Genomic DNA, 13011 nt, shown 5'->3' with positions numbered 1-13011 from the left:
ATGAATGCCTTAGCGGTGCCTCATCAGCTTTGCAAGCTGCATTGCCCAGCCTGAATAATCTCATTTGTAATATCGTGGAAGTAAATGGTGCTTCAGTCAAATATGACTGGTATGATTGTTTGAATCACCTAATTTGTCGCAGTTGAAAATGCATGTAGACCTGCAACAAATTACACGTTGTGCAGCAAAACGTACCACGGAATAAAAAAACACAGGCAGGACCTCTAATTGCATGCGGTAATTTACCACAGAAATTGTTGGAAGCCAGCGGTTTACCTTGCTGGAAACGCCTCTAGGCAGCCATGCTATGCCAATAATTGAGAAGCCACTATAAGCGCATCCTGGGTCATGCACTGGCTGTGACCTTGAAGCTGTTGTCGGCGGTCAGACTGGCTGTACCATTTCTGGCGTGAACGATTGGACACGCTTAGAAAAGTAGGGCATTGCCAAATTTTCAATGAAGGACCGTTATCGGTGCCAATTTTCCCGACCATTATGCCATCGGTTGTCCATTAATGGCATGATGCTTGCGATATATATATATTGTCACGACCAGAGGAGCCGTGAAGGTAGACGTCGAGAAGAACCCAAGACCGGGAGCCCTTTTTTTAATTATGGAGCCAGCTTCCACGACACAGAACAGAACAGCGCGCCACGAGAGCCCACTGCCGCTTCGTCGTCGTCTTCGACTCAGCGCGGAGGCCACGCGGCGCGTTAGGCGCGTGGCATTATTCCCCCCCGCGAAAGCAAACATCGTCTCGATGTGGAATGGGGTATGTACAGTGAGGGGAGGAGTAACAAAAAAAAAAAAAGACTGGGGGTGAGGTGAATTATACAGTGCGCTCTAGATGACATGCAGGGAGAGTCAAGTTCACACGTGGGGTAAGGGGAAAAGGTACGAAACAGCGTGAACACAGCGCTCAGTCACGCGAAAAGTACGGCTTTAAGCGCACTACATGCACGATTTCAGGCCGTTGACGCTGAGGGCCGGCGACCACAGTTCCATGGGGGACAACTTCGTAGTTGACGCTGTTCAGGCGGCGCAGGACTCTGTACGGGCCAAAATACCTATTTAAAAGCTTTTCGCACAATCCCTTGCGGCGCACTGGTGTCCACACCCACACGTGGTCGCCCGGCTCGTAGTGCACGTCCCTGTGCCGAAGGTTGTAGTGTCGGGCATCGGCGGATTGCTGGTCCTTGATGTGCAAGCGGGCCAGCTGACGGGCCTGCTCTGCTTGCTCCACGAAGTGGCCAGCTTCAGGGGGAAGCTCTGCGTCGCCGTACGGCAGCATGGCGTCTAGCATCATGCGGACCTCCCTGCCATACACGAGACGGAACGGGGTGAACTGGGTGGTTTCCTGCGTCGCGGTATTATATGCGAAGGTGACGTACGGCAAGACCTCATCCCAGGCTTTGTGTTCAACGTCGACGTACATCGAGATCATGTCCGCCAATGTTTTGTTGAGCCGTTCCGTTAGACCATTGGTTTGGGGATGATACGCTGTTGTCGGTCGATGAGCAGTATGGCTAAGCGCTAAGATGTCACGTAGGAGTCGGGCTGTAAACGCCTTGCCTCGGTCAGTAATGACGGCCGATGGGGCGCCGTGTCTAAGCACGATGTCGTGCATAAAGAAGTGGGCAACTTCGGCGGCAGTACCTCGCGCCAGGGCCTTCGTTTCAGCGTAGCGGGTCAAGTAGTCTGTGGCGACTACGATCCACTTGTGGCCGGAATGCGAGAGAGGAAATGGCCCCAGAAGGTCCATGCCGACTCTGTCGAATGGTATTTGTGGCGGCTCGATGCACTGAAGCAGTCCAGGAGGCTTGAGCGCGGGTTTTTTTCGCCGCTGGCATTGCCGGCATGTCCGGACATAATGCTTGACACTTGAAGTTAGGTTGGGCCAGTAATAGTTCTGCCGGATTCGGGATAAGGTGCGGGTAACTCCAAGGTGGCCGGAAGTCGGTTCATCATGGCAGGCAAGGAGGACTTCATCCCGCAGATCAGACGGTATGACGAGCAGGTAAGTTGTCGGACTTGAAGTAGAGTTCTTTTTATAAAGCACCCCTCTCCGCAGGCAGAACGACGATAGTCCACGAGCTACGTTTCGTGGTATCTCAGGGCACCCACCTTCGAGATGTTCGATGAGCAGACGGAGCTCGGCGTCGGCACGCTGTCTGGAAACGAGCTCAGATGTGCTGACCGCTCCAAGGAAGCTATCATCGTCGGTGGTGTCTTGCGGAGGAGGTTCGACGGGAGCGCGTGACAAGGTATCAGCGTCGGTGTGTTTCCGGCCTGACTTGTAGGTGACGGTGAAATCGAATTCCTGCAGGCGTAATGCCCAACGTGCTAGGCGGCCGCAAGGGTCCTTTAAATTTTTCAGCCAGCACAGCGAGTGGTGGTCGGTGACGATACGAAACGGTCTGCCATAGAGGTATGGGCGGAACTTGGCGGCGGCCCAGACTACCGCTAAACATTCTTTTTCCGTGGTAGAGTAGTTCAACTCAGCACGCGACAGCGCGCGGCTGGCGTAGGCAATTACTTTGTCGACACCGTTTTGCCGCTGAACTAGAACGGCGCCAAGACCGACGTTGCTCGCATCCGTGTGCACCTCCGTATCGGCATCTTCGTCGAAATGTGCCAGGATGGGCGGTGATTGGAGTAGGCGTCGTAACTCGTCGAAGGCAGTCTGTTGTTCGTTGCCCCAAGAAAATGACGTGTCATCACGGGTTAGGAGAGTCAGAGGGCTGGCGAGCTGGGCGAAGTTTCTAATGAAGCGGCGATAATAGGAGCACAGGCCCAGAAAACGTCGGACTGCTTTTTTGTGGGAGGGGACCGGAAAGGCAGCAACGGCAGCAAGCTTCTCTGGGTCAGCGCGGATTCCGTCAGCACTAATGACGTGCCCGAGGAACTTCAGTTCGGTGAACCCAAAGTGGCATTTTTCTGGTTTGAGGGAGAGGTTGGCGGATCGAACGGCTTTGAGGACAGTCCTGAGGCGGTGCAGATGTTCCGTGAACGTTGCGGAAAAAATGATGACATCGTCAAGATAAACAAGACAGGTCTGCCACTTCAAACCGGTGAGAACGGTGTCCATCATTCTTTGGAACGTGGCAGGAGCACAGCAGAGCCCGAATGGGAGGACGCGAAATTCATACAGCCCGTCCGGTGTAATGAATGCGGTTTTCTCACGCATATATTTATATATATATAAATATATATATATATATATATATATATATATATATATATATATATATATATAAATCATTGAAAGTACTACTGGATATGTTATTGTTGAAAGAAAGCTGATTAGAAAATTAGAATAAAAATCAACCACATGCCGCCGGTGGGAACCGAACTCACGCCCTCAGCCTTGATGCCATAGGAAGCATAAGAGCGTTCCACTCAGCTTCCACCCTCGTCGTTCGATGACGTTTCACGCCACACCAGCGGTAACTCAGGATGTACTACGTCCTCCGCTTATGAACGCCGGTGGCGCTGGTGAGCACTCTCAAGGTTAGGCCACTTGTAAACATGAATACCCCGAAAGCAGATCTGAGAGCTGTCGCCGTAGCTTAGTTGGTAGAGCACCGGACGCGCAATTCGGAGGTCGTAGATTGGGTTCCCACCGGCGGCATGTGGTTGTTTTTGCTTCTGCTTTTCTAATCGATTACCTTTAAGCGATAACATATTCAGTAATAATCTAAATTGATCAATACCAAAAAATTAATCAACAAACTTCAATAAATCTCCTGTGTCCTTTGGTTTCTGGGGCTGTAGGCTTGTCTCATATGTATAACGAGCTCCTCATTCCCCTTCCCTTTGTGTGCCTGTATATATATATATATATATATATATATATATATATATATATATATATATATATATATATATATATACAGGCACACAAAGGGAAGGGGAATCAGGGGAATATATATATATATATATATATATATAAACCCACCTATCAACGCGCCTACCGTGGCAGGCGGCAGCTCAGTTTACCGCGAGTGGTTGCTCGAGATGTGGAACCTGGGTCTCAGCCCAATCCAGTTACCTCAAGTGTCGCCGAAGGCAGCACCTTTCAGAGTGGGGCAGTGTCCCATCGCTTAACCGCTGCACCCCTGCGTGAGGAGGGGTGTGAGGACTCACAGGGATCTATGACTGTAAAGGAGCAAATTTCCACTTCCGCATAATTGGGCATTAACCCAGTATAGCTATGCAAACAACTGATATAAGTGAACGCTGGATCTCAACACCGGAACCGAAGTGCAAACAGAAGTGCTAGCGCACCAAATTCGCATTTGGTCCAACTGTGGAAAGTGAACATATTTTTTTCTTTTAAGGCATAATGTTTTCTTGTCTCACTGAGCGAAACCCCTTCTGTGTGTGTGTGTGTGATAACAGCCGATGGTACGCATAAAAGATGGCGTCCTCGTGCAACCTGCTAGGTGGCGGTTAAATTAATGATTGCTCACTCGAGGCGCTTCGGGGAAAACTCGAACCCACAAGTCGCACTCGTGGCAGCACCTGCCATATCCCAGGGCAGTGGCGCATCGTTTAACCGCTGCACCACTGCGGCAGGAGTGTTATGAGGGCTGACAGAGATCTATGCACGTTAGGTAGAGAAAGATGAAATCTGGATATACGAGGGTTAAACCATTAGCTATCGCGTCATGCCCTTATGGCGGAGCACGGGCCGTGGTATGGCGGCGACTGCCTTCACGAAGTTAGCGCGAACAGCAGGATGAGCATGGCGCGGAGCGGCAGCGGCTATGTGGAGTCATGCAGAGGTAGAATTGCGAGCTACCTAGCATCCGGTTACATCACACCGCAATGCGCGGCGATGGCGTTCATAAAGTAAGCGGACGGGCTTACACCTCACACGTAAGGAGTCTTAAGTGTCATTGCCGACTTTTTCTTTGCCTTTTTGCCAGAGCTGATTCCGCATTGCACGTACTTGCGACTCAAGAGCGCAGAGAGGGACTAAATGTTTCCCGTACACCTCAGCTCGATGAAGACTGTTTGGGTTAAGTTCGGCAGGTGTTGTTATTACGTTTTATCAAAGAACGATAAAGTTAGATGCTGCGAGCAGTTTCTGTTCTTTAATGGTGTGCTTGAAAGTCCTTTGTCGTACGTGTTTTTGTTTTAATGCAATAATTTTTGTAAGCAATAGCTTGTTTTCAGCCGAGTGGTTTGTAGCCGCCAAGAGTTAGATTGCAACACACGGCACAAGAAAGGCAAACGCAGAATGGAAGCGAAAGTAAAACTGAGGAAGCAAGAGGAAAAATACATAGGTCAGTTACATGACTATGATTTTTTATACTTTGGTGAGGAGTATTGCCTTTTTTTTCCGCCTCCTTTTTCAAAGCCGCGAACATAAAGAAACAAACATACCCTATCATTGAACTGGGCAGGAGCCCAGAATAATTCGATTTTGCACGTTGTGTGCTTTGGGAATATTGTGACAATGGACTACAGCTACCCGAGCAGACGGCTCCAATTCGGGGAAAATCAGTAACATTGTGTTGTCATAGCGTTCCAGAAAGGATGGCTGTCGCACGTAGGTAGGTGTCAGCTGCTTCAAGCTTTATGCGGCCGCAGCATGCTCTCTATGGCGCTTTTTCCATGGCGTTTTTCGTGCGTCATCTTCACACATTGCAAGCCATAGTCCATTCTATATATCGATAACATGCAGGACAATAGCCACCAGCGTTTAGTTTCTACGTATTCGTTTCACATTACCTCTTTAACCTTGCATTTGGAAGTCGAAGTAGTTAGCAGCTGTTCAGGAGAGGAGTTCCTTAGGCTCTTTCAATTGCTTTGTTCCGTTTTCGTGGCAGTGGTTTTTTTTTCACGCCAGCATTAGTTACTAGGCAGGGTGAGAGAGTGCTGTGAAAGTGGGAACACGTCATCATGCTCAAGCGGCAGCAACTACACTGCAAGCGACATATGGCGCGATGTTCGAACTGTAGAAAATTTTTCCAACTCCAGGATGGGAAAGCCGATACGGTAAACATGTTCAACTAGGCTGCGAGTTCTGGCGTCCACCGATGCAGGAAAATAGTGTAGATGGCAATACTTTAGCTTACGACGACGCAAATCACTTGTTCCAGAGGCATGGACCACCATTCGTGTCAGAAGAAAATGCCACAACGAAGAACATCAACACACACGAACGGTTTGATAGTTACGAATTCATGTGGTGCTCAGAACTAGTATGATTGGACAAAAAAAAATCAAAGGACACTTAAGCTCAGTCCCAGGCGTTATGCGGCACTGTTAATGGTTGTTTACTGCTTTCTTTCTTGATTAGTAGATCTTTATAGTGAAACATTCATTATCATTAGCGTTCATCAATAGGCATACCAGACCTCGTGATACACCACAATACACAAAAGATTTCCTTCCTTTAACCAAGTCGAACGAGCGTACACCATGGCCTCCTTCCATGGTGTACTTCCATGGACTAATTCCATGCAATAAAGAAAAAAGTGCCTCTGTGGCCCACAGGTTCGTGTCGGAGTCAGAACTCAAGAGTTACGGGCTCGATTCGCAACTGATTAACTGAATTTTCATTTTGGCGGGAATAATTCACATTACCTCCTTAAATGTGATAATAACATCAGAGTAATGCTCTGACCTGATATTCACAATTTAACTCAACTTTTCTTCGATTCAATTCCACTCCTTTATATCCAAACGGGACTTTCTCGACACGTAAACGCTAAAACAAATGCGGTGGTTTCTCCCCTGAACGGGAGCATAACGCTGTTACCTAAAGCGCCACACAAAAGCAACAGTTGCCCTCTACTTCGTTGACCATATCTTCGGCACGAATGTCCCGAGTTGAATGTTTTATGCATTTCACAACTACACAATGGGGTCTCCTTGAAGCTCACCCTCTAGACGCAATGAGGACCTGAAGTTTTTTTGTACGCACACTCCGATCGTGTATCTTCAAAAAACTGCTCAGCTATACACAGCAGATTAACTAGTGCACTCACGACGTGAGACCCTGAAGTGCAAGGTGAACCTCTGATTCGACGCGAGCGCTGGTAATGTTAGCCCTCTTCGTAATCCTTACTGCAACTACCCTCGCCATTCCATCCTTCCTGGGACTTGCGACAAACGGACGAAAAGAATTTCGCCCACAGTTTTTATCCAGCACTAATTAAGGGCGCCTCGTCTCTTCGCGAGCGAATATTCAACAAGATGCTGGCCTGCCACATGGCTCCATCGTCATAGGAGTAGCATTCAGGGCTGGGAAGCAACACATTTTGCTGTCCTTGCCTGCCTGCTCTGCCCTTATTAAGACATTGAGGTCTTGAATAACCGAACCACCTTCCGTGTTTTCGATAGAATTCGTCATTCTACTGGTGACATTTTCTTCTGTTGCTCCATGTGGCTCGCATTGCAATGTGCACCGATGCCGTTCAAGCCATGCGCATACTTGGACGCATCATTTGCAGCCAGGTGATTTGTGTGGAGATTCATCGCCAATATTGAATTGCCCGACGCCGCCATATCAGATCCCAAAGTAAGAGATATTATGTGACTGAACAGGACACCGCACCTCATCACCGCCTAAACTGCTCAACCTTCATAACGCCCGCCTCCTTTCTTCGAGCGAGAAGCAGCTCTGGCACAGCACACGTGCTTTAGTAGCCGCGTGTGCGTTGACATCCATCTCAGTCTTGCCTGTGAAAAGACGCAGTTATTTGGAAGATCCAGATCGAGGTTGCACTCACTCTGTCCGTCACTCGGAATTGGCCTCATTTCCGAATCTTCTTTCCACGCACAGGATGCCCCGTATGCTCTTCCCGGGAGGCAGTAGCCGGCATCCGCCACTTCCTATGGGTCTCCCTAGCTGTCGTGGCTAGATTAGTAAATGCGGGAACTTCAGGAGCGCAAAGCGCAGTTCAGTGCTTGTCCGATTCAGGATAGCAAACGAAACGTGGCGCTGCAGTTAGCGGCCTATCGCCAAACAGTTCGTGTGGTTCGCTACTGGTGTCACTTGATTCTGCTATCCTGTGCCCTGTTTAATACTAAATGCTGCCCAGGAATGACCTTTAACATAGAAATGATCAGGAAAACGTTCCTAATTAAATTGTTTTCGCTTCAGTGCATCTAAGGTCGGAATTCAGTGGATGTATGTTGCTCTAGGTTATTTCAGTTGTTCTGTACAGGCACACGCAAGAAGGAATTACTTTTCATTTAGTTGCGTATGGCACAGAGATGGGATCTGTCAACGGCGCATTCAATGTTACAAAGTGCACCTGCTTAAAACGTGATGAGCTAAAAACATAAAATACAAATAATTTGAAGGAGCTGCACCTAAGCCTTAGTTCGGTTTCACTTAAACTGAAAATAAGCCGAGCAAGTACGCTTTCTTCTAATTTCAATGAAAACGAACGCTCGGAGCAACTGTCTAGTATTGAACAGTGTAAGACTCTGTCGAAAAACGTTGAGCGTCGCGCATCACTGGCGTCCTCACTTTCTCAGTGCACTGCTGGATGCTTATCGTACAAGGAACGCATTCGTTGCAAAACCGGCCGACAGCAATCGACATCTGAAAGGTTTTTCTGTTGATAAATGTGATGGAGATGAAATTATTGGCACTTGCTGTGTGGGGCACTTATACGGCAGTGGTTGACATCAAGGGTGGTACCTGCTTTAAGGCAGCTGAGCAAGTTGGCGCTTTCCCATTGCTGCAGGCGTAAAGATTAAAAATGTATAATTTGTTTGCAGTACGAAACACCGAACAGCCTGTGCATGGTTTCAACGTATTTTAGCAAAATCACTGTTTAAGCAAGAAACAACTGCACTATAAAGTAACTCATGTAGTTACAAAATGTATACAATGCAAAAAAAAAAGAAAATACTCCGCTGTACTGCAGCAGTCGCCGCAGGCGCCGCAGCGTGAGAAAAGTAATGTTGAGCAAGCAATCCAAACATTTTTTTGGACAGTTTATAATTAGCTGGTATCCCTTCACTGCTGATTCTCGCTGGAATTTTCTTCGAGAGGTAGGCGGACGTTTTCAGTAGCACTGAGGGTGCAGGGAGTGTTTAATACGAACACATTGTCTCGCAAATGTTCACCACCTCCCGTTTATTAGATAAAAATAGTGATATTCGATGAAAATCACTTCAAAGTGGCACTTGTATATCGGTGAGTGCGCCAACTTTCTGTTGGCACTGTGAAGTGCAAGAAGCCATTAATAAAAGTTATATGTTTTGTGGTGCGAGTGATCTCCCTGTTGGTTTTCGCTTGTGTATAATGAGTGGCACTTACTTCAGGATCATACGAAACTTCTACTGGTACAAACTATGCGCAATCTGTATTTCACTCCAGCCATTGCGATTAGGTGAAGAAAAAAAGCAGCGATTAGTAGCGCCATAGTTAGTGCAACCGACTGTGCCGTCTGCCTTTTAGCAGACGATATAAATGTACCGTTCTTTCGTTTCGCTCATGCAAGAAGCATATAACTGCTTAAGTTCATTTTTGTGTAAACAATCGCATTGTAAAACTACATTTCAGATGGAAAAACGGTGAACCTCCCTTGCGACCTACTCTAAGAACTCCCCTCGTAACAGAAGAGCCGCAGCAGCTGGGCCTTAGCCCCAACGCCCATTTTGGCGCCACAAAAGGAAGTAGCATTGAACTCGATTTGGCACACGTATTCCTATAGCCACCTAGGCCCAGCACTCAAGCCAAAGAACATTCGGAACATGGCCGGAGTGAGTCCCTCACCGGACAGTGCTGCATCCTATGCTGGATGAACGCTGTGCGCGCATTGTCGATGTCGTCCGGACTTCAACAAATCAGTGAACCTTTGTTCAGTCATTTAACCATACCTTTTTTTTTCCTTCACACAATAAATACCGCCTAAAGAAAGACTTGCTTGTGATTGGCAAGAGCGACGATAGGTACTGACTCGACAAGGGTCAATAGGAGGGGATGATCTGTTTCCATCTGGCCTCAGGAAGTACTCATGCACACGCCTGCAAGAAAGTCGGTACTCTGCGTTTTTCCTACTTGTGATTAAAACCGGTAACATTGGTCATCTGCATCTATTAGGCAGACACAGAGCCTAAGGCCTAAGCACAGGCGACTGGCGTCAGTTAGATACTGCAGACTACTTGAATGGACCCACATAGCCCTACAGTGCGTCCGCCGAAGCCACAGCGTGTGCAAAGCCCCTACAGTCATACTACCCTACCGAGGCTGAGGCAAGGTGGCCAGCGTAAAAGCTCCGCAGTGCGTCGCGCTAAAGTGCCTTTCAAGGCAATTTCTCGGCAACCAGGTTTGTTGCAGTCGCTCTCTGTGTGACTGGCTTTGATTAGCAAAGGCTCCATGTGATTGTCATTTACCTGCTATTCTACTCTACAAGAGGAGCTTCTCAGAAACAGTCTAGCTACATGCCGGTGAAGCACTAGCTACCCCTGAATTTCTCTGTACGTTGCATTATGCCTGGCAGACTATGTTTTGAATGCGTACAAAAGTTATTTTAGATGTGGGTGGTTAATTGGGAGCTGCATAATTTAGCAATGCGGTGGCGGTTGCCACTGATCTTTCGAACACTATCTGCCGTTAGCATTGCATTCTTGGCTTACTTACCATGAAAGGAGCCGCACTGCATTCAGTAACATCACACACACAAGCACATGGTGGCTGGAAGTCTACCCTGAAAAAAATCGCAGACATGGTTAAGATGTAATAACTATAAGGCTACGCCATAGAGAGCAACATATGTGGTTATTTGCGCCATGAAAAAGCGTAAATACGGACACGCAAGAGATTCAGTTACATTAAATAAGACAGAGAAATACCTCAAATGGCCTTATACATGTATATCTTTGTATACAGCAATGCCACGTATGGCGCCTGTGTAAGCATTATATGGCAGCCTCTATCACATCTGGCGACCTAATTCTTCATATATGGAATGGTGGCATCATATATCGTCCAATTTCTAATAATTTCCTGTCACTCAGTATAACATTATGTATAAATTAATGGAATCATAGGCATCACATAATGAAGAGCTCAACGTGCTTGATGATATCAATCATGTTATGCTCTATATCACACAATAAATGCTAAAGGCGAACTCGTTTTCAGAACTCATTTGAATATCTGCAAAAAATCTGCTTTTATTTCTTCTTAACAGTATTTTTTTATCGAACTTTCCCCATTTGCTCTGAATTAACTGCAACTCCGAACTGCCGAAAACCGATTGGTGTGTTTCAAACGGAACAAAGCTTGAAGGGATTACGCCCGGTTCGCTGCACTGCATCAAATGTGGTAGTGTTTTATTTATTTATTTATTTGTTTATTTATTTATTTCAATATACTGCAAGCCAGAGTTGGCCCAAGCAGGAGAGGCATACAACTAAAAATAAATTCTATAAGAGCATCAGCTACAACACCGCAAGTCAATAAACAGGACACAAATCCAGAGTCATCAAACAATTTACTAGGAGCCATACAGTAAGTTCTCTAGCGCCTTCTCAAAATTCCTAGAATTACAGAGACCCGAAGGAAGACCATTCCACTCCGCGACAGTATTCGGGAAAAAACTGTTCTTAAACCCACTAGTTCGTGCGAAAATTGGTGCTAATGACAGCTCATGTACATGTCGTATTCTTCTAGTGCCCGCCAGCTTCACACAAATAGGAAGATCTGCCTTCAGATTTCCAGACATGTAATTATGAAGCAGTACTAGACGGCTAACTTTCCTTCTTATTGCCAAGAACTGTAAATTACTCTTTCGAATTAATGCAGTTGGAGAGTCTGTCCTTCTATATTTCCCATAAATAAAACGAACTGCTTTTCGCTGCACACGCTCCAGTTGAGCAATGTTTTTCTTGTTATGTGGGTCCCACACTGCTGCCGTATATTCAAGTCGGGACCTCTCATGAACCAGGTACCTTCTCGTTTGCGTGTGCGTATGCTTGGATAGTAATGCTAACCCATTAAATTCACAGGTGGTCGTACTTACCCTTCGGCGTAATTTCAGCATTCCACCTCTGGGGATCTGCTTTTTAAAGACAGCAGGCATTTAAATCAAACAGGGATTTTCTTGGTGGCGCTCAGGTGCTATGTGAAGCGCAGAGAGTAAAAAGATGATGCTCTTAAGTCGTTTCAGTGTTCGCCTCCGTTTTCCGCGCTATCGCATAATGCAAGCCCTCGTTTGTTTTTCAGTATATTCGAGAATACTGAGAGAGGATTGGCGATTAAGATTTTAACCGAATAAGTGTAACTTAAAGATCTAAGCTTCGTTATAATCCCGTCTGGAAAAGGAAATTCATAGTGATTGCCAAAAGCATACACTCGCCAAGAGTTGCAAAAAATGAAGAAGAAGAGAAACAAGGATAAATAGAAACGATTCTTTTCTTTTTCTTGCAACTTTCAGGCACGCATTTTTTTATGAATGGCTTTTAAAGGTGGGGAGGGGGGGGGGGGAGATGTTAGGAAAGCTCAAAAGTGTACACCATAGAAAGGTAGCAAGTTCTTTTTGTTCCACCGCTGATTGATAATGTTGGGTTTTTATCAGTGGGAGCCCGCAGCCTTCTATTTCACAAGCCAGGATCTTGATATCATACTGCTCAAAGAATCATAAAGTTCCAGCATACCCAGAAACTCTGGACAAAAGCAATTTTCAACTTGAGAGAGTTTATAAATGCAATATTTTCATATACCGGGTGTTTCAGTGAACACTTTCAACAATTTTTATAAATAGGCTTTTTATGGGTACAAACATGGCTTTTGGTCAAACTGTGGCTTTGTAGCCGTATGGCTTTGTAGCTTTGTAGCTTTGTAGCCGTATGGCTGCGCTCGGGTGGATGCCAATGAGTAATTACTCCCTTATTATAAACATGCCTTTTGCGGCACAGTGTTACCAGTGTTGGCGGACACCAGAAAAGCGGTGTATTGCTTTAAGTAGTGAGCTGGTTAACTAATTTTTAATATTTAACTTCTTAACTAGTAGAGTTAGGCGCGCAGTGGCAAT

At 46.5% G+C, this 13011-nt stretch overlaps 1 protein-coding gene across 1 annotated transcript in view; it reads right to left on the bottom strand.

The window, feature by feature from the left end:
* LOC149359591 (uncharacterized) overlaps positions 1 to 13011 on the bottom strand; it is a 147268-nt gene that overhangs the window by 99885 nt on the left and 34372 nt on the right. The gene's annotated exons all lie outside the window — the stretch shown is intronic.

The sequence above is a fragment of the Amblyomma mixtum genome, chromosome 2, assembly GCF_055824585.1.
Source record: "Amblyomma mixtum isolate Tamu chromosome 2, ASM5582458v1, whole genome shotgun sequence".
In the NCBI taxonomy this organism is placed as follows: Eukaryota; Metazoa; Arthropoda; class Arachnida; order Ixodida; family Ixodidae; genus Amblyomma; species Amblyomma mixtum.
The sequence above is the reverse complement of the archived record's forward strand: the minus strand, read 5'-3'. Positions and strand labels throughout refer to the sequence as shown.